Raw genomic sequence first — 27,229 nt, 5'->3', positions numbered from 1 at the left:
ACCAGCTCGAGCTAAAATTTTCATCTCGCGGCTCTCGAAACTAAATTAACGGCCGATCGATACGTCTCGACGAGTGCGCTCATAATTTCAACCGGGAGGAATTCCCAGCCGCTAATATAAATCTATCTCATGTTACGGTGTGTGCATCGATGTGACTATCTTATACTGACTATTTTCGTCACACTTAATAATTAATGAATAAACATTATTTATATGGCAATATCTCCTTTCTAACTTTTTAAATTATTATTAATTTATTTTATAAAACTCATACTATCAGCCGAAGATAATTAACAGCCCATCAATAACAGCAAACTTAAAAGATAAGTAAAATCATCACTAAATCACAATTTGAAAGAGATCATTAAAAATATTTCAATATACATTTCAATACTTCTCTAAAAAGATCGCTTAGAATTTTTTCGTGATATATATTTTGTGGTAAATCCTTACAGCTTCCATTATCTTGGATACTTTCTCTATGTCCACTAGAAAAAAGGTTTTTGACTGGATCTTATTAATTCTGGTAACGAGCGAAGGGTTAATCATTAAATATTAACTGATCGGCGTTAATCAACGTCGGGATGCAACTGAGCCTTAGGATCTCCCGTGAAACTTAAAGTGACGTAGAGTAATACTCGGTGGGACGAAGGCAAACGTGTTGACTGTACGTCCGGACGTACGCGCATAATTCTCGAGCGTGTTACGTGACCGGCTGTAACCGCGCGTGTCCGCGTCCGCGGCGCGGCGAAATCACGCGCAATTAGGCGCGAGCTATTGCGGGAGCAACGCGGGACGCGATGTGCGCGATTTAACAATTCCGTATGAGCGCGCCGTCGCATTAATCAACGTCAGATACGGCGACCGATTACGCCCCCGATGGCCCCGATATGAATCGCGAATATCCTCGTTGTTACAAGCGCGGCTTTTTAGTATCCACGGATTTCCGGTAGATTCGATCCCAGATCCCCGAAACAGCCGACCATCTTTTTGCATGCACACAAAACACCGCGATTGGTAGTCTCGTCAATGTCCTATCGCATGCGACATTGGCATTACAATTGGAATTGTGTACCTCGCGTATGGCACATTTGCAGGTTTTCAAAAATTTACAAACTTGCAAATATTTGATGCATTGTGATGTTTATTCATGTCGTGCGACGCAAGCACGCACTTTTTTTTTTTTTTTTTAGATATAAACCTGGAATCCTATATATTATTCGCAAACAGTTTTTATGCACGGAAAAAAAAGGTTTTGCTGCAACAGCAAATCTATTTGTTAAATATGGGACAACTAACATTTTTTGCTGCAAGAGCTAATTAATTTTGCAATAATAGCAAAACATTTTGTTGCAATAGCAAACAGTTTTGCTGAACTTTGGTATTGCAGCAAAAGGTTTTGCTATTATTGCAAAATTAATTAGCTCTCGCAGCAAAAAATGTTAGTTGTCCGTATAGTAGCAAATCCTTTTTTTCCGTGTGGAGTATCACCTCTGTTAATATTAACATCTTTTTTGACTCCAAAATTTCATACATATTTGACAGACATTATAATTCCGTCAAAAGTAAATTTTTAAAAATTATAATTCTAAAAATTCACATGACAAATGTCGCTCTATAATATACAGTGCAAAACAGGATATACTTTATTTTTGGAAAAGTAATCCTGAAATTTTGTATAAGGATTATTCTCAAGCAAGTGCATTTCTCTTTACAAAATAATATCATATTTTTAGATATCATTTTCATCCTACTTTTTCCAACAAAATCTGAAATACCTCGCATATGTTAAATTAAAATTACATTTCGGCGTTAAAAATTCACATATGGCGAATTTGCCATCCATTTACATCATTTAAACCAGGATACGCAGAGCATATAGAGATGACGAGCATACAGAGATCTCTAAAACGAATTCGCATATTACCTCTTGAACTTCTCCAAAATTTGCTCCCTAATCCTCCCTGATTTCTCGCGTCTCGTCTTCACCCGAGAGATGTGGGGAGACCGGGAGACTTCACGCTCGCCGTGAATTATTCTCGCTTATACTTGGAATATCCGCCTAACCGATTACCAGAGCGCGAAATAGGAAACGGTTAGGCTCGCCTAGGCGGCCGACGGATTATTAAATTTAATACGGCCAATTACTTCGAGGAGAGCGACGAAAGCTAATAGCCGTGGACGATGGCGTCGCGGTCCTTAGGGCCCACTGAAGAAAGTAGCTCGACGATACACAGAAAGTGAGAGGGAGAGAAGCGTGAGCGAGAGAGAGAAACACGGTCCCTAATGACGCCGTTAAATCAAACAGTCGTGCCATTATTAACTGCGGACAGATCTAACGGCGGACGAGCGCGAGAAATACCACCTCGAGTGGTGGCCGAGAATAAGCACTCTCGCAGAACGCGGCGGTTAGGCAGTTGCGAAATTGTTCGGCTGCCACGAAGAAAGCGCTCGCTTTTGCTCGCGAAGATTGTGCGGTATACGTGAAATTTCGTGAAGGCATTCGTAATTGCTACGGACACAGGGAGGATGCAGCGACCGCGAACATAACATAGATACAAGAAGCAGGTGACTGAAAGTATGGTTCCTAGTATAAAAGATAAAAGATATGAGAGTAATGTAGAGCTCGTTGAACTTATTTTTTGTTTTTAATATATAATTTGTCTTATTCAGTTATAATATTTCATGTCAGTGTGTTCACATAATCATCAAATATATTCGATACTCTTTTATAGTATCTAAAAGCAATTAAAAAGTAGTATATTTTGATAATTTTTCTCTTTTTACAACCCTCTATACGTAAATATGTATTTATGTAAAGCATATAATAGCAAATAGGCCCTGCTTTAATATTAATTTCCTATTAATAAGCAGAAGTAACAAATTAGCGATTATATAATTGGGATTTGCTTACTATAAATCCGAACATGATTTCCAATGACAAGAGCGGCAGTTTAATAGACAGGATGGCGTTCTGTATCGAGATTTTAGCGCCCGCGGCGTTCTTCCTGTTCGACCAAAAAATTCCGGACAGGCGAATCCCGGCCATTCCCGGACACCCTCGGTCATCCCCAATGGCGCCAAGAGCGCCGCTGACATTTCGATCACGTGAAATTTCGTCGGAGCGAAGGGCTGACACGGCGTTGACAAACTTTTCGAGTGTACATAGTCGAGGGGAGAAGTCAATACGCAACTGGGGAATAAAGTGTGTTTCAAACGCACCATTATAAGTACGATCAATTTTGATTAAACATATATGTGTATGAACATGACTGGCAAAAATATCTCGAGGAATTCCCATTAAAAATTTCGCAACTGACATTTGTTTTAATCTGTAGTTATTTCTTTTTAATTACAATGTATAATATATTCTTCTCTTTTCCGAAATTTAAAATCTCTTTTACGATAGTGTTCCTTAAACGGTGCGGTGCCGGCGGTTTAAGTCCTCTGCAATTTAAACTTCAGTGATTTGCGGTAAAAATAATCCAGTCGAAAACGGTCGAGGGATGTTTGAGAATTGCTGCTTTAGAAGTAGCTTTCGTTTCCACACCGCACTCTTTAGCTCGCGAACGAGTCCGAGAGGGCTTCCTATAGTATGTTACGCAAGTGGAGTAAAGAAAGGGAAAGCCCGTTTGAACCTGCTTTCAAAGCAAACACATTAACGATCGCCTTTTTCGCGCATGCACGAAAGTGTCTCGAAAGTCGCGGGCATTTTCTCTCAAAGCGGGCCTAACTGAGAAGAACAGTGATTACTTTCGTATGAAAGCAAAAACGATTCCGAGGTTAAAGCCATATTCATAGCTCCGTTACCCCCTCGAGTCAAGATTCCTCATTTCGGAATGCGTATATATATAAGCGAGGGTAAGGTATCCTTGTTCCAAGAAACAATTATAAATACAAATCTCGTTTCACACCGGAAGTAAATAAGCTTTCGCCGCAAGTGGCTTGACATTTGAAAATAATAGAAAGGATTTAAACAAGATCGAGATTAAACGGAGTATCAGTGAGTTAAATCTTGATGGACCGGGACAGATCTATCGGCGTTTCTCGCAAGAGACTTACCTATGCGTTATATTGTCACGCGCATATGTTACACACGTAACGTCGGTATGTCGGGAATGCGACTAACGATCCAAGCTGGTGCACTCGCTGGTCGAGTAATTACCTGTATTACGCCTCGTGAAATGACTGCTCGTTACTGACCCGAGAATAGCTAATAACTCGCGTCGATTAGATACCGAATGGGAGTGGCGCGTAACATTAAGTTATAGTTATGTTATCCCCATAAACCTAATGAAAACGTTAGTTCCAATAATTGGTCGTCTTGAATCCACCTCGGATCGATATTTAAATGGTATACCTAATTAGCAAATTTACTAATCAAAGATAATATTCATCGATCAGAAATTTTCCTCTTAATTTTTAAAAAATTTTAATTTAAAAATAATTCTCGTGCAAAACCTGTATAGAAAAATACTGCAAAAAGATTACTAATAATATTATTGTGATTTAGGTTCCTTTTTTCTAAATCTTAATTTAGAACTAATTTTTTCAAGTACTTATTGATTCAAGTTCTATTGATATTTTGATATACATTTTAATTCTCCAACATTAACATTCATTATCTCGGTTTTCTGAAGAAGTATATGTAAATTCATTCGTTACAATTAATTCCTCAATTAAAACTGTACTGCTGATGCAATGCTATTAGAGATTACTAATGCCGCAATATTGTGCAGTGTGTACAGATATCTACTTGAATATTCATCGCGAATTTCCCCTTTCACCGGGGTAAAACGGGCAATTTCATCTCGCAATTCGCGCTCCCATTATCCTGAATTCGCAAAGGGATTCATTGGCTCGATACGCGTCCGGCGGTTTCTGGTCAGATTCCAGAACTGTTTATGCGTCTTTACGATTAAATACGTAAACTCCGCGTAAACCGCTGCCAAAAGAGCGCGGTTACCACGCGCGGGCTCGTTCGCATCCGTACGCTTTTGCATTAGTAGGTATATATATTTACCGCGCGAGCATACTCTCTCGAGAGCCGGCCTCGCTCGCAAACACGACGGAATTACGTAACATCCTTTATTTATGCATCCGTATTTTCACTTTGTAACTAAATAAGTTTTTGCGCGTGCCATTGCTCGACGCATCGACTCATCGCAAGGGATTAAATTTTATCCTGCAAAGTAATGCACAGGCAAAGAGAAAATGATAATACATCCAGTGGCAAATATACTTTAATTGACAATGTTGAAATTCCCTATATACACTGATATATCGAGAACTCCAGCAAAAGTGATATTAAACTTTATTTTTGCATATTTGCTAATTAAGCGCGCTCTCGCATGCACAGAATTATTTATTGCGTACACTTGTTATTTGCGCTGATTTCAAATGTTAATTATTAAAATTAAATTTATATATCAATTAACAACGAAGGGGCATCGAGCCGTAACTAGGTGTTAATGTTAATGTATTCTAATAATGTATTTAGGTTTTTTCTCACGACGAACGAAACGAATTTTTATCATGACGTACCCCGAATCCAACGAACGTTTGCGCTTAGTTTAGGTTTTAATTTTTAATGTTTCCGATTGCGTTAATTGTACGACACTGATGATGGTCCTATATGCGACCGAAACGTCTGTTATTTAAATTATATTGAATACATTAACATTAACACCTAGTTACGGCTCGATGCCCCTTCGTTGTTAATTGATTTTTAATTCTGCGAGCCTTTACCTTTATATAAATTTATATATTACTCGTTGAAACGTAGTCCGGTTGTTGCTTCGTACAGTTGTACACTATATTTCCGAATAAATAAAATTTCTTAAAGTGGTATACGCGTTTTAAAGTTACCAATATAAAGTATTTTTATCCTTTGCGATATCCACTGACAGAAAACGCATTTTTGTGCCATATATAGATAATAAAAAAAAACTTGTTTCAAGACTGAAAGTGGTTGAAGCAAACCGAAAGAATTCCGGTCACTGCGATCGATTATTGCGAATGTCTATTATTAGAAAAAATACACAGAGGATTGTTATGCGAGCTTTGAGACGCTTAACGTCGTTTATGTAGTGGACTTGTTTTCGCTGTACATTTAGTTCTCCACGCTGAAAAATAAAATTAAATAAACCTGTAAAGAATCGCGTTACTAAAATTACTAAAAAAAAAAAAAAATCCGCAGAACCCACAAATAGAATATAAAACAAATTATGTTATTTATTAAAAAAAAGGAAAAACTGTAATAAAAAGCTTAAACGCCTCGCATTATATTGTTTAAAATGCGTTGCGCGTGAGCGAAAACGTACAAATATTTGTCACAATTTCCGCACGAATTCATCGCAAACAACGTAATTCGATTTAACGATGACATTCACGTGGGATTCCAAACTGCGCAAAATGCACACTTATACATAATTCATCGACAGTTACATAATCGTAATCTCGCGCGAAAAAACAATCGCCAATGCCAAATAAAATTCTAGGACGATATTTCCCAAAGAGGAAAAATTCATAAATTTGATTTTATATTCCTTTCTAGATCAAAAGATCAATCGAGGAAAACACACAGAGATGAAGGGAAACATTTTGGAAACGATATTTACACCCTCTAATTCTATCGGAACAATTTTGCGCGAAGAAGAACAACGTCATCACTAGAGATCAGTTCGAGAGATGGGAGATTCGGAGTCTGAACATGATGACGCTCATACCGGCGCGGCCGAAAGTCGCGTAGAGAAGCGACGAGCCATCTTACCTCGTAAATATCGATCCCGCGACGGCCTCTCGCGGGGGTGGTGGTAGCGGATGGCGGCACGAGTCGACAGGGGTTGTAGAACGAGGCGAGCGAGACGAGCGAAACAGGCAGGTACGACGCGAGCGGCGAGCGCGTTCCGTGGCGCAGTAGTAGAGGGCTTGCACTCGTCGGGCCTCGCGGCCGAAGAAGAGAAACAGAGAGAGGGACACAGAGACAGACGCGGGGAGGAAGAGAATCCGTGCGAGAAAAGCACAGAGAGCACGAACTGCGGGAATCCGTTCACAAGAAGAAACGTGTTCCTTTCTCTCGTGATCACACCTATTTCTTATTTACTTAAATTCACGCGCGCGCGCGCACACACTCACTTTTTATCATTCACGCCGCGTTCCGCGAATCTTATCTTCACCGGGTACAATCACTGCGCGATCACTTTAACAGAAGTACGCACTTTGATCGACAACTAGCACGCCGTGTGATTTTCGACACGAGTTCGCGACGTTCGGATTTGTTTGAATATTCTCAAAAAGTTGTTCAACTACGTGTAATTCTTTTACGCGACACGCTGTTGACTGACATACAAAGATCTCTTTGGATATACCGCCAGAAGACTCGAGTGCTAGGTCACCCAATGTAACAACACTGTGTATAAAATTTTTGCGCAATTACGCACCATACGTATTGTCTCGCACCGAGAGCTCCGCTACCAGAACGGAGCGTCGCAAACGTAAAACCGTCGCGCCGGAGAGCGCGCGGGAAATTCTCGGCGACACGCACCGGTCGTGCCACCACGTGGTCCAGACAGCACGCGATTCGCTGCACTTTCTACCTCCGCGTGTGACACATACACACCCCGCGCACGTGTGTGCACGTAATTCGCGCGACCGCGGTACGAAACGCTCCCTCCGCTCTGCCGGAATGGAGAACGAGAGTGCACGGTAGCCGGGCGGAAAATCGGCGGCTGGACGAAGGGGTGAGGCGCGGGTAGGCGGACGGGCGAGCGGCCGGGAAACTGACGTAAGAACCGACACTGATAACGAACGGAGAGAAGCGACACGACGCACGTGAAGGGCCGCGAAAGACTGAACGAAAGACGGAACGGTCGGAACGGGGTAGTCGGAGCGTTGGAGGTCGACGCGCGCGCGCGCGGCCGGTTTCCCCTCTTCTTGCCTGCGATAGCTACCCCCACCACCACCCTCACCACCACCACCTCTCCGCTAGCATCTCCACCACCAGCTGTCCCTTCGACGAGGAAAGCAACCTCGGGAACACGCCGCGATATCCTTCGGAGCGCGTTAACTCCGTTTTCTATGATTTCCACTTCCGCGTCGGCTTTAGGCCTGGATTTCGTTACGCGCATTTCGCTTCACCTTTTCTTTCGCGCGATCTGGTTGCGCAAGACGCTTTCTAGATAATTGCTTGCCCTAACGTATACGCGTATAACAACGGTGAAATTGTAATAATCGTTGCAATAAATTGTTAGAATTATCGTAACATGTATAGAATGGTTTGTATAACCTCGTTTTTTTGCAATAATTTTAAACGTTAAAACAATTAGTTAAAAAAGTAAGTTTGCATTCCGTTACATTTACATCTCAGTTTTATTCACAAAGTCTCTCTTCCCATCCTTCCCCTCTGTTTTCTTTAGTCCCGGCGAACTCGGTACATATGTTATCCTAAGCGCGATAAGGAATCAATAACGAATGAATGCCCGATGCTCCCGTTGTTCGCAAGCCTCGTTATTCCTCGTCGTCGGCGGCGGCACGACAATGGGAAATGACAATACGTCTGCTAAAAATAAACGTGCGTCGCGTTATCACGCATTGCACGGCGTCCGATGCGATTCACGGGCGATCGCATTCCTGCCGAATTACAGGTTGATAAAAATATCACGGAGACGTCGATATGTGTAACGCGACGCGACGCACGTCGACGCTTTTATTTATTTATCTCGTCGACACATGCGCGCGCGCATGGCACGTTTGCTGGATGATGTATCGGCTGATCTCGTAAATATTTTATGCAAATATTTGCGTATGCCTCGGCGAAGAATAAAAATTGACTTTCGAACCTTTCAACGCCACTTTATCAAGTTTGCCGGAAAACTGCGAGAAAGTAGGCGCACATAATGGTTTCCCTCCCATCGCGGCGGAGCACATATGTTTTCACGTATAGCAATAAAGGAGTGCCAGACCACATGTGTAATAGACCCTTCGAACGCGAAAACAAGTATTAGATAATTCTGATTATCATATAACATATTGAAAATTAACAAATTTTAGAAATTAATGATGGTATTACTTTATTGATATTTACTTTATTAATGCTTAATTGTTAAATTTTTTATACCAAGGATATGTTCACTTTGTCTCTCAATTTAAAATCTTTTCAATAAAATATCTAAAACATATTTATAAAATACAATATAAAAACAAAACTTCCTCTATGAGGAAGCAAAAATTGAATAATCCAAGGGCAAGATTTTGTCTGATTTGTGTAGATAATCGCTTTTACATAACACAAGAGGAAAAAAGAATGTATACTTAAAAAAAACTTGGGAATAACTTAATAAGTACCTAAATGTAATGGAATGCAAACTTTTTCAAATAAAAGAGAAAGTTATTCGTTTAAAATTCGTTTTGCATTCTTTTAGCCCAATAATAAACGCGCGTATGCAAAATTTAATTATTCGATTATATTATAATAAGCATATAGTCGCCTTATCTCGATTTAACTTTTTGAATAAAATACTCAAGCACAATATATCAAATAACGTAAGTAACAAGATTAGAATTTCTTATCTATATTTGTATAATGCATTATGTACGACCATTTTACCCGAGAATACAGAGCTAGAATTTTTTGTTTGAAGTTTTACGTATCATCTGACCTTCTGCAATATGCAGACAACTGCCTCTATACAATATAAGGGAAAGAGAATGGAAAATATCTTTTCTAGAATCTCCTAATAGACTTGCAAAGTATCAGTCATAAACCGCACCCTTCAAAAACCATTCTCGGAGAAAGCCTATGTTTGGCACAATAGAATGATAAAATAAAACCTAACAAACTATTAAAATAAAAAACTTCCCGACGTTTCTGAGCCTTTGGGAGAAAGACCCTATCCCTTTTATATCTACGTTGGTTATTCCACTTGTAATTCACGTAAATAAATAAAAAAAACACTGACGTATGAAATGTATGTGATCTAAATTTTGATTTAAAAATTTCCCTAATCAATTCCAATTTCTCTCTAAGATCCGTGATCGAAATATTCCGGCGCTGTTGAGAACACAGTCTATAATACGCGATGCAGCGCAGGTGCGTCTCTCATATTGCAAAGTTCTCGCACGATCACTAGATATGCGCGAAATTTGCTTATTCCGAAAAAGAAATACACAAAACCCCTCTTCGATCGCGACGAGATAAAAATAACGATTTGAATACGTTTCCCTTTCGCTCGTTTCTTTCGTCGTTTTCTTCGTCGGTGTGTTTGAAAGTCTAGCGTTTGATTTTTCCGCCGTTTTCTCGCATGTGCAACTGAAACAAATATACCTGCAATGCACCGCTTTACTGAACCACATGCGATTTCGCCTAATCCAGTAAGTTTCTTTTACCGATTTTTTAATATTTCTTATTTCTTTTTCAATAACGACGCAAATTATGCATTAAAACATATTTGAGATTTATGAAGAAATTAGTTTACTACTAAATGAGATTCTCGTAAAAAATTTAAGATTTTAAATATAATTATTGACAGTAAAGAACAGTACTGGAATGTTAACAATCGTGTTTCTCATCTCGACTGGACTGTGCGAGTTGCCCCGAGACTCTGGCTTACACGTGCAATTCTCGCGCAAATTGGAGCATGTTCTACATCCGTGCAATCGATTGCCGCAACGAGTTGCACGTGCAATTTACACTCGTCTATTAATTTCCTAACTTCTATTAAGTTAGATATTAAAATATTCAATTTTTAATGTATTGTTGAAAGATCGAAACATCGAATTAGGTTTATTTAATTCGGTTTAGCAGGAACTTGAATTTAAGTGTCGATCGCTTAAATATTTTTAATTTACTATTCTGTGAGAAAGAGGAGATATGAAGGCATCGATCGCGTTACACCTTTGGACCACGTTAAACTTAAATCTGCTCGCTGTATTTATCGATCGACAACTATCACTTGTTAGTAATTTCCACGCGACCGTATTTTTCTATAGGTAGGTAAAGAAGCGAATCTCCAACGAAGCGGCAAATGAAGAACCAGGATCGACGCGGACGAGCTCGTAAGACGACCGGCTCAGCCGAGAGGAAGAAGTATCGAACCAGAAAATCGACCCGACCGGCTATACAGCGATGATATATCCTCATAATCGGCTTACGATATCTGTTACGAATACAAACACGTATGCACACACATGCTTGTGTCATGCGTAGACGCACGTGACGCGAGGTTGCGAATTTAACGACGATCCAGCTATTTACTGACTACGCCATAATTAGATCGTTTGCGGTTGCAAATATATAGAATTGCTGAAGATTATGTACTATGGAGCTACTTTTATACAGTACAATATCAGGAATATAGAGAAGACAGATACAAGGTTAATTATAAATGTAAATCGTGTATTTTTCCTCAGCAGGAAAATGACCAGGAATATCTTTTTGTGTTAAAATTATGTTATTTTATTCTTACCCTTAATTAAAGTTTATATTAATATAATTATTTGATCAGAGATACGTTAATTAGCGATATTTAAAGTATATTGCGAATCGATTATCTTGATAATATATAAAGAATATTGCGAATATACGTCAATCAAATTTTAATATGCATTCTGACGATTTTTACTTGTCCAAACATGTTTTCTAAAAAGTCAGTTCTCCAAGCATAAGTTTTACACATACCTACACGTGCATGAGAAACACATGCCGGATTGCTAAGCCGCCGGTATGTTAATCTTGCTGTTCTTAATCTCGGGGAGATGCGAAATCACCGGGCGGTGTGGATTAATTAAAGTTAATTAAGCGCAGCAGACGTGATGCGTTTCGCAGAGATCGCTTTAAAAGGCCCACCGTTGTCGTATTTGAGCTCGCCGACGATGAACTCGCGCTTTTCCAACACGTAAACATCAATTTGCCAGACGAAAAAGAGAGAGACGGAGGAAAGGAGAGGGGGGAGGGGGGAGGAGAGAGAGAGAAAGAGAGAGAGAGAGAGAGAGAGAGAGAGAGAGAGAGAGAGAGAAGGGTAGGATTTAATCTTCTAGATGTTCGTCCCTCTCTGCAGCTAAACCGTGGTCGTGCTTGAAGTTTCCCTGCATCATGAAAGTATCCTCGACGAATCAGAAATGCAATTTCGGTTATCATCCTTCACGGAAATTCCTTCGCGTGCGCGAACGGATGCGATCTTTATGAAATTTCCTCGATGGAAAAGCGATGATGCTTATACAGAATTACGGTAGCTGGTTTACCGAGGAAACATAAAAGTAAATAACTATCAAGACCTATTCGCTTGAATATACTGAAATTCGAACGAAAGAAAATAGATTGCGTTTCTCACGATCGCTCACTAGAAATTTAATAAATTTAATTTTTAGAAAGTTTTCGTCAAACCCTTTAATATTAATACTTTAATTTTCATGAACTAGGATCTATATATGACAACAGTAATCAAATTTCAAAATCAAACAGTGATCAAACTTAATAGAATAAATTTTCTTGTCAATTATATCTAATTTATATTATAAATACAGTCGATTCATTAGTTGCTCAAAAGCAGTAAAAAAGAAATTAAACCCCTTTAAAAAAATAAAAAATTGTTGTCAAACAAAGATTCTCAATGGTTGTCAAAGCGCAAAGGCTATAAGCATTTGTGGAAAATTGCGAAAATACAGAGCGTATGTGCAAACATAAAATGTCAAATCGGCGATTTACGATTGTATCGCCGACACTTTCTACGGGTTACACATCGACCAGTATTTGTATTTTTCTCCACATTTATACCTATGTGTGTGTACTCCTCCTAGACGTATCGCAGGTACGACTTTATGGCACCGTAGCGAATCTGGAAACGTAAAGCGTCGTCACTGTCCTCGCTTGGGCACATATAATTCTTGCAGACTTCAAATAAACACGAATCGCGACAAGATTCACTTAAGCGTTCGCTCGCTTTCCGATCTGTTAGATCTGTCAGATCTTTCATTGTCCTATCATTGTATATATTATATTCATCTTATGTATAACGGAATTTCAATTTCGGAACAGAAATAGTGTTTGTTTAATAAATTTCATTTTAAAAGACAAGATTTGTAATATACACTCTGTTATTAAGATAATATTTCGATAAAGAAATTAGAATCTTGTCTGTGTCTTGAATCTCCAAAGCACATCATAAAATTTTAAAGCACAATTTAATAAATGTTTTGCGCGATTCGATACACCGTTATTCTGTTTCGAACTTACACAGTAACATTAGCCCGATGACCGAAAAATATCCGATCTATTTACTCGATGAACGCTACTTTACGATTCCACGTGTGTCAACCTGGTGACATCCGTGACATAGAGTGGCGGGAGTTTCAGCACGAAGAATGGAAGCGGGTCGTCAAGAGAGGGAGTGGCGAGAAGGGGAAGGGAGGGGGGAGAGAGAGAGAGAGAGAGAGAGAGAGAAGCGCGGACATCCCATCGGACGGCTACCTTCCAACTCCTAAAATAACCACTTTGAGTCGCGCTTCCACCCTTTCCAACAACCAGCCGAAGTATAGCTATACCGCGTTTGCCGAGAACGGTAATGGCGATAGCGATGGTGGGGTGACCCCGTGCACAATTACACGTAATTGAGTTAGGCATTATGAATGCCCTCGAACGAGATCGCATCAGCAGAACGGAGCAATCGCCGGATAAACTTCCGAAAAGTTGTCACCCTCTGATTGCTTTGAATATTTCTCGAAAAGAGAACGAAATCTCTCGGACGAAGGAAAGATCCTAGAAATTATCCTTTCATCATGACAATTTAATTCTTTATAGAGTTAACAAAAATAACGTAGTTATGTCTTGTTAAAGTCTGCGATTGCTATTTATGGAAAAATTAATGACGTAAACAAAACAAACTTGAGCATTATCCTCGCTTTGCGTTGCTCTGCAAAGTAAATGAAAATTTATAGACGAGTTTATCTCTCAAAGTTCTCAATTTTGGTATCTTCTCTCTCCCAATTTGCGGATCTGTAAGTATCTGCAGGATCGCCGCGTAAAATGCGGCCAACACGCCAAATATATGTAATCATCCCACGCTCGCATCGAGACGTTCCCGCGGCGCGGCATGTTTCCTCTGCGTATCCGCGGTCATCGTCCGTACCTAACCATGAAACAGGCCACTCGCTCGCTGAGAATCCCAGCTGCGCGAGGAACCAATTACGCATTGTACGGCCGGGACTTGTAGTCCCTGGCCGTAGAATTTACGGGATTAATGCCGATTGGAAACTCCGCCACTCAATATATCACTTGCCAAGCCCTAGTACTTTGTAATACTAGTACTTTGCTTCGCCAATAATGCTTCGCGAATTTTTAATGTCCTCTCGATTTAGCGATATTAGTACCATATGAATAAATTTCAATCGGCATCGCTTTACATTTGTATTCATGTTTTGGTTAAAAAAATGTACATTTAGCTTTTATCTTAATTTATCAATTAATAAAATTAATTAATTCACTGATCCTGAATTTATTTAATTTATTCAAAGTGATTTCGATTTAATTAATAAATTTGTATTATTAAAGTTTTTATCTATAAAAATCAATTAAATAAAACGTTACGTGAAAAATTTCAGAAAATTATACAATTATTTGTAATATTTATGTAATTAAAAATATTTTAAATACAATTTACATATAAAAATGTTAATATGTGAAGTTTTAAAATTCATGGCATAATATAAAATGTGCGCATTTCTCTATTATATTTATCTATTGCAAAATATATTTATCTCCACGCTCGTCGCCGTAAAGTGACTTTTTGAAGGCGCTAGCGATCACTGCCGGCGTTCCGCGCTATTAACGGATTACGTCTAATAATACGGACGGTACGGAGGTTCCGTGTCATTAGACGGGTGAATTAACGAGACACGCGTACGGGTAGGCCCACGAGGAACGCCCACGAGTCGTTCTCACGATCCACGTTGGACCACGCGAGATTTTCTACTTTAACGAAAGGAAACGCTTCTCCGCTCCACCCACCTGGTTATTCCATGCTCGTTCGTGGTGGTGTCCCACGGGTAAATACAGACAAACGGAAATACGGCGAGATTAGAATCCACGATATGATTCATAAAATCGATATTCCACGTCGAAAAGAAAGCATCAATTTTACAAGGATGTTCTGACAATGAGACACAAGCTCGATTACTAATCTTAAAAAGAATTCGAATCTTTCTGGAATCTTACAAAACGCTGAAAGACAAAATTCACGCTGATGATAATAACAATCATCAAACGTAATTGATATTAATACTATCCACTATTCATGGAAAGAAGATATAAGAAGAAACAAGAATTGTTACATTGATAAATAATTTAGAATTTATATTCCCGATATAATTATTATTTTCAGTTCTAGACTCTCTATATAACCCATAAAGGTTCAAAATTGCGCAGACATTGCAATAATTTCTTCTTTTTTCTTTTACCTTCTTTTACCGTTTGCTATTTTCCTCCCTACATGTCCGAATGTCAAATCATAAAGTCACGAGAACCAAGAATATCTTCATCGATTGCCTATCGCGTGCAACATCCGCTTTAATTCTTCATACGTAGCGCCGGCGACACTTCGCGCTTCACTGAGCGTGCGTCAGGGATGTATGACGTCAAGTCGCATATATATATATGTATATATTATACATATAAAGAGAGAATATATATATATATATATATGCATATTCTCTCTTTCTACACAAATATATTGTACGTTCAGCGCAAAGTGAATCTGGAGAGAAAGAGAGAGAATCCGATGACCAGCGAGAAATGCCGTGGGCGGAACAGTGACATGGCACAAGTGACAAACGTGAGCATACGAACGAGATTATAAGGACAATAGACTTCGAATGGCTAGTCCAGCCAGAATCGCTAGAGAAATCCTTCCTAAATGTATCACAGTTGTCTTTACGGAAGTTCCTGTGCGAGATAAGCAACCATTTCAAAATTCTTCCGGATTTTGAACGTATTGTTGAACTAGTATAGTTTTCACGATATGAAATCTTCTACGCGAGATCTATTTCTATAGCACAGGAAATTTTGTTGGTGGAAAACATTGGTCTTAATTGCTTTGCATCAAATGACAGACCTAGGTCTGTATAATATTATAAAATCGTTTCATAAATCTCAAAAATATCAGATAATATATCAGTTGGAATATTTAGGATAAAGTTTTGTATCTTACAACGTAAATTCACATTTTGATTAGAAATCAACTGAGAATATAGCTGTTTGTGAGCGGAGAAAATATTACTTCTGTAAAATCTGACGCTATTAAAGTATTGTACGAACTTTATGGAACGCTCCACAATATTACGTCTGCGATAAGATACTTATTGGATCTCTCAAGCTACCAATAAATAACGATAAAAAATAAAAAACTAGAGTAAAACTAGCTCAGTTATTATAAGAATAGATATAAATATAACAAATATCAAATTGGCTCTCAAATCCTATCAAATCGTATCTCAAGATTGGTTCCTTTTTCTAAGCTCGGATACGAATACGGGCTTAACATGATATAAAATTGAGCTCTTCCTCTTTCATAATAAACTCATTCTTGTAGAAAAACTTTCCAACGAGATTGGATTAGGTCGTTGCTTAATAAAATGTAAGAGATCTGATCGATCAGATATTTTGTGCTAAGAATAGAATTTATGTAAAGATCTCAACTTTGATATTTAATGTACATCGAAACCCTTCTGAACCTGGTGTCTTTAACGAATTGTCCTTCATCTGCCAAATTAGCAGATTAAACGCCCGTCAAGGTGAAAATTACACTTGACAGTTATGACGTTTATGTTACCTTCTTGGCGCGAATGAAACATTCATGATTTGCCATAGCAATCTGTGCCACAGTATTAGATATCAAAATATACATTTCGCGACAACCTTTATATTACAATCATCAATATACTTTACGCAAAATCAAAGTTGTATAGCATTTGAAAAGAATTACACAAAGTAAATCTTGATAGAGAAGAATTAACGATATAGTTTCGAAGTAATTTTACCACTTATTTTCAATGATAAATTACAAGACATATCTAGTTGCAATATACTTTAAATGAGACAAAATTACAGTTAATTGCACAAGAATTCATCATTTTACGGATCATCATCATCAATCACGCGATTATCGAATTAATAGCACAGTAATTTAATTTTAATTAATTCATTTAAGCCTTTATTTCCGTTAATAAATTTAATTAATTTATAATTACATCGGTTTAAACTGAATGGTTATTAAACGCATATCTTTTTACCAGCATTTCTCAGAAGTAATCAATCACATAGCGGTCATTGCTAAGAGGAAATGCGGTTCGTCAGAAACATTCTATACATTTGTTCCATATAACCGACGGTAGTCTCGCAGGTAATCCGATCAGTGGGGAACCGACAAGCTGCGGCCGGACAGATGCAAGACATCCCAAATTAGTGCGATCTCGATTATACGAGAAGTGACTATCACGTTGATCAGTTTCGCCCGTTTCCTAATTAAATTACTTATCACGGGAAACACCAGGGAAACATTGTGAGACGCAGGAAATTAGGCCATCCTAAATTACTAATACACGCACGACTTATGATAATCCCTCTACATACCTTCCGAAATGCTGAAAATCGCGAATGAAACGAAAGAATATACGAAATAGCACATATCATTTCTGAATTATATTTCGTCACTCTTGAAAATAAGTTAAATTGTAATCTACCAGTAATTTGTATTATATTTGTTCCCAGTCTTCAAAATTTAAATTACATTAAATTTTTACGTTTTCTTAGTAATAAAATTTAACTGAATTAAATTTTAATTATCCCCCTTTCATTGTTATACATGAAAAAATCGTTTAATTCGTTAAACAGTATTCAATTACAGGATTAAAATAAAAACAGAAGGCAACATCGACTCTCTCTCATTTATAAAAATTGTCTCAAACTGCAAAAGTCAGTTATAATACACATACGCACACACATCCTCGACGTTATCCCAATCTCTCCAATTATTCTGAACACGATAGCAGGATTTTATTATTGCGCTCGGCCAACTGCGATTGTCGCTCGTTTTTCGGTGCAAAGAGCGAGAGTTGTGATTACACGGGCCACCAGCCATCAGTTATCATGACGATACTAACATTCAGCCATGACGGCGGGGCGGTGGCAAGCTACTGTTTATTATTGTCTAGCATACCGTGGCTAACGATCCCTTTCGCGTCGACGCGCGTTAACCGTGAGATGTGGCGGATGCCACGACGGATTCCTTCCGCAGGGTCTTCTCTCCCATTGCCAGTCTGTCGGACTACGCCTTAGTGTTCTCCCCCTTGGTAGTCCTCGGGGGCCTACCAATTTGACCAGTCTAGACTACGATAAGCGAGTTTCTCGCTCGGCAAAGACGCGCACTCCCGAAACTGAACGGCAGACACCCGGCAAAAGCGATCCTGTCGTACATCGCGATTACGGATGATACTTGACATGAAACCCTTCAGGCACAACGATATATCTATTGAGGAGAATGCCGAAGGAACTTTATGAAAAAAGCGTAGCTTTCGAGAAGAGAGTGTGGAAAATTTAATACATTGTTATTATAAAACTTGACTATTATAGTTATTGTATAATTTTATAATACATTATTAGAAAAAATAATTTGCACAATACTTTTCTGCAATTTAAAATAACACAATCGGCGTGACGTATGCAAATTCATTTATCTATATTAAAAAACCGAAGAATATAATCTTTTAAACATACTTTTTCTGTACAGGGGTACAGTAAATTCAAGTCGAGCGAAGTCAATTGAGAAAGTATATAAAAACAAAAAATAAATTTGAAATAATATGAAAATGTATAATTTTTTACAAATTTAAAGTATCGCAGTTCTTATTAAAACTTTTTCCACACAACTTTCTCTGTTTTTGCAATATAACATTTTTTCCCCCTCATACTTGGTTCTTAATGTTGCACAGCGGCACTTGGAAACTTCTATAACTAAATGGAAAATACCAATACTAAATATGGAAGTGTCGTAAGTATCTTTATGCATTTTGGCTGGTTCAACGCAGGCCAAGCCAGACCAGACCAGAACCAGACCCGAGCATCGGATCGAATCGTCGGATGTCGACAATAAGAAGCTTACCGAGTTACACGAAGCCTGGGCGAAGCCCGGGCCTCTCAGCCGAGCTCTCGATTTATGCCACGTTTACCGAGCGTGAAATTCTCTTCAGACATGTGTCCTCTTCCGATTTTCCCGGGAATCTAAATCAGCGTTTAAATCAGCGACCTGCTAAGCCGGTATGTCTGGGTCATCTTCTCACGAGGAGAGAAGCAGAAAAAAACGAAAGTGATCGATTTTTAAGCAATTTATAAAATTATTAATAATATAATGTATATCAAAATATAATAAAAATTATATAATCAATCAATATTAAATAAGCCATTTACGGTCCGAGCTTGGATTTTAGCTAATATTTTCTGTGTATTACACATATATTTTTTCCAACCTTAATAAACTAACTTGTCAGTAGACTTACAACACAGCTATCGTTGGAGTAAAACCCTCTCCCTCCCCTCTAATTAAATCAATTTGATTTAACTTTCGATTTAACGCTAAGCATCTAAAAAACTGTAAAAAATTTATTACGAAAAATATTACCTCAGCCAAGGTTCGAACCTGGAACCTTCCTCATTCCGTGAAAAGTGTCGTACCAATTCGACTGCACTGAGGCATGTGGTAATATTTATCGCAATAACCGATTAACAATAGTTTGAACGTCTTTCTCAGGCGACGTGAAATAAATAAAAAAAATATAATATATATATGATTATATTATATTGTGTATGATATAATTATCTACAAAGAAAAAATATTATAAGATCCTAAGAAATACACAATTACGTTTCCAATTATGCGTATATTATTTTCCCTTGAGTCGACATCTCTGCCGAAGGGCAGCTCGTAAGACGTAACGTACTTGACGTTCCCTATGCATCAGTCTAATCCGCCAATTAGGTACACCCATCGCTCACGATTGCGGAAGCTACGCAGGTATGATTCGCCCTAGGCAATTTGTATCGAGCTTCGCGCTCGTAGATGCTCGCGTAATTGCGCGGACACCTCGAAACGCACGGGTCGTTATCGTATTACGAATAACAGTCACTAGTCATTGTTATTATAGTCCCCTCTGCAGTCGCGCGAGCAGCCCTCGAGACAGGGCCCTACACTATCTTATGGAATCCTCCTCATCCATTTTACCTCTGAGAGAAATCTGTCCGTGACAGAAAGAGTTTACCTCGTAATTTTTATCGCTGCGATAATCGTGTTACGAGTAAATCGTGAAATATTGTCCGTGCAGTAGTATAAGCTCCTTAACTTTGTTAAGAATATTTGTCCTAACATGTTACACCGAATATAAAGTTAAAAAGAAGGTAATCAAATTGTTCATTTATTTCAGACTCTGTATCACACGCTAAAGTTACTAACAATAAGATTAAATTACGAAGTTCCTTTTCGCGCGGTCTTTTCTAGCTTCTTAATCGCAAAAGGCTGCAGTGCGCTCAGGCTCTCTCTCTTTCTCTTCGAGAATATATCTCGATCTTATTTGTTTTTTACGCCGTGAAAGCCACGAATTTGCCTGATTAGTCGCTTGTTCATGCCGCGTTTTCTTAACAAGGATCCGTGAACCAGGATCAGCGAGATTTTATTATTAAGTTTCGCGTTCATCTTGCGGTGCACCGCCGCGACAATTAACTGCAAACGAGTGCACGCGAGAGGGTGTTGTCGGCCGAGCGGCTCTTCCGGGGTGCGCTCTGCGCCGACGAGGGGGTGTTTATTAATTAATGAAGCGCGCGCAATGTGCATGACTTGAATCGCAAACAACGTTGGAAAGACGAGCCTGTGCGCGAAGGGGTCCGAACGCGGTTGTCCTCACTTTATGAAAGTTTTTGGTACGGAATACTGATAGAGAAAGAAATAAGCAAAATGGATGTTTAAAATTGGATACGACTAATTGTCGAAAAAAAAAGAAAATTATTAGAAATCGAGTATTTAGAAATTCAAAATTAGAAAGCACAGTATCAAAGATTTCATTAGAATACCTATAAATATTGAATTTTTTTTCAGTATTAAATTTCTTTATAATTAATTTGCAAATAAAAATAAAAATAATTTAATTGCAAAGTAAGATCAAGAATAAGCTTTTATTCTTGTCATTTAGTTTTAATTCTTTCCTTAAAACTTTAATCGCTATTGATATTTCGAGAAAAGTAGATTGAAGCAAACGACATTTATGTTCAGCTTATACGAACTCTAACTCGAAAGTACAATTCCTCCGAAGTATATGTCCAAAAGTGAGAAGAATGATCATTGTTCTGAAGTAGAAACGCAAATGGTTTTTAAGTCGCAAGTGACTGAAAACTATAAAGGCTTTTAGCGAATTGAGTTTTAAGAATGTGAGTTACGAAATTTAACTTCAATTTAACTTTAATTTCTTACATTTTTATCGTTAAATATTCAAGAGACGGATGTAATATTAAAATTTAAAAAGTTACATCACACAAATGCAATTTCTTCAAGCAAGCTCTGAACGATCTCGTACAACATTTTCAATATAAAAAACAACGACCATTATTTTTCTCTCCCGAATGGTATTTCCGTTGTTGGATACCGGACGCACACAGAATTCTCAATTTACGACCAAGAATTTGACGAATATGGCGCAGCAGAAGACGTTAACGATGCTCATCCGCGCGCACGCGAGCTTACGCGAGGACAAAAAGCCGGGCGGAACAAAAGCGGAAGAGAAAGCGCGCGTGCGAGGTCGAGCGGACATGAAGAGAAAGAAGAGCGGAAAAGAAAGAGGATTGCACGGGGGGAAGAGAGGGTGAACGAACAACGGTGGAGGGTCGGGGCTGACTGAAGAGGACGAGGGCGAAGGGTAGGCAACGAGATCGATAAACCAAGATGGCGACGCGTATTGCCGCAGAGTACCGCAGCCCGCGGCTCTCGACCGCCGGATCATCCTCCGCGTGTGTAGCTTTTACACGCATGCACACACAAACGTCCATTAACGGGATATACACCGGTTGCAGCGTCGTCGTCGTAATCGCAACAGAGCGTTTTCTTCCCACGGTATACTCATAAATATCGGCGAACACGCGTATTCGAGTATCCGACTCGATCATGCTTATGTCACCGTCGGATGTGGTCGGATGTTTATACGTTCGTTGCACTAAATCGTAAAACTCGCTCTTGAAAGCGGAGAAAGACAATCGCGCGAGTCGACTGAACGCAACAGTGATAGAGACGTGTTCATGGTCAGACATGAGTCTGTTTCTCGCATTCCGTTTCTACTTAGCAGATATATATCGTTTTATTATAATCGCGGATTATTTTTTGCAATGTTTTTGTTTAATAAAAATTTTGATATACCTGAAAATATGCAGCTAATATTTCTTATTTTTAGTTTATTTTAATTAAACTCTTCTGATTTCTATCTTATTTCCAATTGTGATAGTGAGAATTTTGTCTATTCACATAGCAAGAATTTTACAAAAATTAGAAAAATAACTTCTGTCAATTTCGTAGATTGTTATATTGTCGTATTGTATGTAAAGATATCAAAAAATATTAAATCTCTTCAATCACATCGATTAAAATTTTAATAAATAATTATTTTAGAGTGTAAATATATTTCAATTAAGTTGTCATTTTAATAAATAAATTCTAAATAAATTTTAATAAATTATCGTTCAACGTATGCATACTTTCATAAAAACTGGTAAGTATTAATATTTAATTGTAATAAACAAGTATTTTACTCTTCTCAATTATATTATAAAATATATCACGTATTATGACACATTCTAAATAAATAAATTTTTATTTTAATGAATTAACGTTCCATATATATGCATTCAAATAACCAAAAATATCAAACTATACGTTTCTTCTCCTCACAGATAGTAAAGAATGGTTGCGACAATTAAAAAGCACACTCTATACTCCAGTTTCCTTTACGCTAAGCTCGATGAATCGCGATTGTGCGATCGAAATGAAACTCGGCTCAGGCATAGGTAAAGCGCAAGCCGGATGTGTATTACACTCGCAGAAAATTGAAAGGCTGATGCGAGCCGCAAGGAAAACGCGCACGAGATTATTCCGCCCGGTACCCTCCCAGCCTCGCGTCCCCTTACCGCATCCGCCACTCGACGAATGCACTCTATGAATACCTGCAGACACCTTCGATCCGCACGCTCGACTGGTTCCGTGCTCCTGAGAAAAATTTCCGACAAGATAGCCCGCCGTACTAGCATCTCGCCACGATGCGTCTCTATGTTCCAGCACGAGGGAAGATTACGGGGATGATAGGTAGCGGAATAAAACGCGGAGTTGTTTAAAGCCCCTTGCACAATGCCAGGCAACAGGCAATAAGAACGGGAAATAATCAAAAATTCGTTAATTACAACCTAAAAAATTCGAATGCTATGATTGGTTGGCAACAGGCAATAGGCACAGAATTTTCAACGTGACGGAAACTCTGTGTCTATTGCCTGTGCCACTGTTTATTCTGCATTTATACGTGATTTATGATTTCTATTCTCTGTTTCTATTGCCTCTGTTGTCTGGCATTGTGCAAGGGCCTTCACTCCTTCACGGTTATATGCTCCCACGAAATATGGAATGTGCATTGTTATATATAAATACATTGTTTTTGATCACTTACACAAACTGTTCTGTTCAATTAGAGGAGTTCATCGAAGCCTTTAACTGCCGTGCGCTGGACCGTGCGAATGCGATTCTATTTCATTTGTCAATAGGGGCAGCGAGTCGATTCAAGACCCTTTAATTTTAAAACGACTCCGCATCATGAATGAAAACGGACGCGGGCAAGTGCAACAGAATTCTCAATGGACAAGTATTATACTTTTCGCAAGCATTTTTCTCACCAGACCTATGTCCTATATTCTCTCGCATTCACCATCCCCTCGTGAATCCCTCCATCTTCGCGTTCATCCATATTCACCCTGTCTACGTCACACATCACTAACAAACTTCCGCAACCTCGGGAGTAGCGGCGACGACGACGACGACGTCGATCGTCTCTCTCTCTTTCTCGCTATTGATTCGTATCATGTTCGATCTCGCCCAGCTCGCAAACCAAGCGAGACCCTCTGCTTGATGGGAACTCCTGTGTGTGTGTGTTTGTGTGTGTGTGTGTGTGTGTGTGTGTGTGTGTGTGTGTGTGTGTGTGTGTGTGTGTGTGTGTGTGTGTGTGTGTGTGTGTGTGTGTGTGTGTGTGTGTGTGTGTGTGTGAGGGGGGTGGGAGAGGGAAAGAGAGCGGACTCGTCGTCATCGTCATCGCACAAGAGGGGTCATTACAAGACTTAGAGCGTGAGGCTCCGAGAGATGCGACCCCGGAGGGTATTTACGGACGATAGCTGTTCGAGAAGTGCCCGAAGCGTTTATAAAGTCCCATCAAATCCTCCAGGAAACCGCCTAACCGCGATGTCAATCATAGTCGTGAAACTGTAAGCAGAAACCCACGCTTGGCACGTGTCCGTGCAACTTCCGGTAAGATAAGAATTGAGCAGTGTACACTGGGAGAAGTGTGCTCAATACGTCTCCCTGGAGTGTAGATTCCTTGAGAAATTCGATATGGTATTTTTTTTTTACGGAAATTTAATTAAAATAAGCTTTTCTCACAATATCGAATGTCGACGTAAAATATTTTAATAACATATTTTGGAAAAAAAATATCGGCAAAGCTTTAAGAAAAGCAAAATTCTCCTGATATTTCAACTTTTTACACTTTAAATATTTTGCTAATTACGCGATAAATTAAATAATGAAATAATGAAATTCAAAAAAACATGAACTTCACGTTTTATTAACTACCGAGAGATGCAGGAGTAACTTTTAGATCGTTACTTTGCAAATCTCGATTGCCTCTAGAGGCCTCCCGAAAGTGCATCGTCCTGAACAAGAAAGAACGCTCGGCTTTAACATCCACCTTCTATCGCGTGACTAACTATAGCCGCGACACGCGATTCTGCGGTTGTTTGCAAAGGGGAAGCTGTCGACTTCCGAGCTTCGCCAGTGAAAAAAGAAGAGCTAAATAACATGTGGACTTAACGCGCCAACCACCGTATTTGTTGAACGTAAGATAACATAATAAAACAGCTCTTTTATATTCCGCTGTAAATTGTGCAGTGTACTCATTGAAGGTGGAACTTCGAATATTTATGTGCCGTCATAAAAAACTCAACTAATGGTCTAATAAGCATGTTAACCAAATCAACAAGCGATCTCCATCTTTCCTTACTTATCTTCTTATTTAACAAATAAAACAAGATAGTCACCAAGTTATGAAACCACTAAAAGGATAATAAGCAAAAACAGGCTCACCGTTCTTCTTAAAACTTTCTGAAACAGCCAACAATGTTGTGCTTAGATTTCCCTGTATCTTTAGCAGTTACTTAATACTTTCCAACTCAATTTTCCGGCAGCAATTCCGTCATTTATCTACATTATCGCGTTAGGCACTTTGTCTCTCCTCAAGACGGGTAATGAGATATCGATAACACGACGGCAGCAACGAACGCGCGAAACATTCGGCGTAAAGGGGGATAGCATGTTGATGAAAACAGATCAAACATTGAATCGCAAAACGGAGCAAAGGGCGAGCGAGCAAGCGAAATGACTGGGACGGTGTAAATCGCAAGTAAACATGTTTCCTAACATCACTCGTCGCGTGCTGTTCGAGGTGGACATACATATACTACATAAACCAAGCAGAGCATGTGGTTGTGTAAAAAGAGACTATTCGACTATTTCAATAGCTTACGCGCGCGAGGAGAGTCGTTTCTGTGAAACACCACCCCCAGGATGAATGCTTCCTTTCATATTTCGCATTTTTGCCTCCACCAAGCCTATTCATCAGCGCTTTTTTGAATAAATTCACGTTTGCAGAATTAGCAGAGCTGCTGTGAGTTGGTTATTTAAGTTAATAAAGTATTAAGTACAGTATCTTCCTACAATAAAAACAAGTCTGTTATTTGCATAGCAGCATAGTAAACATCGGTCATTATTTAAAGTAAGAGATTTTTTTCTTTTAATGCAAAAAAATAAATATGCATTTAAATACGTTATACTAAATATGCTTCTCGTAAAATAGTGTAAAATGTAATAAATTTAAATGTCGCTTAATCTTGATATAAAAAATTAGAAAGAAATGTTTTCTTAACAAAAATATCAAAATTGATAACCACTTTTGATATTTCTATTAAGAAAACATTTCTTTCTAATTTTGTATACAAAGATTATTTGAACAAATATATAATTTTATCAAATTTTAATTTAAAATTCCGCATTAAATCCGCCTGAAATTATCTGAACTATATAGCATTTGTATATATGGACTCCATATTATGGAGGGGTAAAAACCACAGTGGTGTAAGTCAAATTTTTAAAAATATTTCCTCGTGTGCATAGATGCAATCTTTACAATATATAAATTGCATCTATGCACACGAGAAAATATTTTTACAAATTTGACTTACACCACTGTGGTTTTTACCTCTCCATATATAAAACTTATATAATTATAAAATTCTTTCTTCTCAATCATTTTATAACTCACAAGACTATTGGTAATTAAACTTAACACTTACATCAGAAAAAGTGAGGAAATTAGATTTAAACTCGTGAATCGTAAGTGACGTATCCAACATACGAGATGTATGAGACGTACCCACAAAAATGGTTTGAATGGATAAAATTATATATGTCCAATCAATGGTGAAATATGAGAGTAGCCCACGCGGGTGGCTGGACGTGTCGTACGACAGCTAAGAGAGATCGTTTATCCGAGCGGAAGCGCGCGCCGGATTCTTCGCGAGGTGGCGGCTCCGGCGATACGAGCAACGTCAGTTGACAATATGCAGAGCACAAGGAGGAGCGTGGGTCGACACGCGAAGGTCGCGATGCCCGAAAATCCATAACCATTCCCATTACAGGGTTGCGCTTGCGCGAGAACCGCTCTTCTCGCTCCCGAAGAAGCACAGGCTAATAGCCCGTCCGTGTCGCGCCGCATTTTTGGACGATTAGAAAGCTTATCTACGCGATTTGTAGAAATGCAAATGGATTTGAATAATTAATTGGAATTTAAAGAGGTCAATAAAAGTTGATAAATATACAACATGTATAGATACAATTTCAAA

At 38.7% G+C, this 27,229-nt stretch overlaps 1 protein-coding gene across 4 annotated transcripts in view; it reads right to left on the bottom strand.

Moving 5' to 3' along the window:
• The window catches only part of Bsk (mitogen-activated protein kinase dJNK), a 151,569-nt gene that overhangs the window by 97,243 nt on the left and 27,097 nt on the right, over positions 1 to 27,229 (bottom strand). For 2 of the 4 annotated variants that reach the window (XM_071715020.1, XM_071715021.1), the window contains exon 1: positions 6,773 to 7,856. The exons of the other annotated variants lie outside the window; for them this stretch is intronic. The gene's annotated coding sequence lies outside the window, so the exon portion shown is untranslated. Of the gene's footprint in view, positions 1 to 6,772; positions 7,857 to 27,229 lie in introns of those variants that run through there. 4 annotated transcript variants of the gene reach the window in all.

Source organism: Temnothorax nylanderi, unplaced genomic scaffold, assembly GCF_030848795.1.
Source record: "Temnothorax nylanderi isolate EJ_2023f unplaced genomic scaffold, tnyl_v1.0 TNYL_tig0152_pilon, whole genome shotgun sequence".
In the NCBI taxonomy this organism is placed as follows: domain Eukaryota; kingdom Metazoa; phylum Arthropoda; class Insecta; order Hymenoptera; family Formicidae; genus Temnothorax; species Temnothorax nylanderi.
Note: the sequence above shows the minus strand (reverse complement) of the source record. Positions and strands in the feature narration are given on the sequence as shown.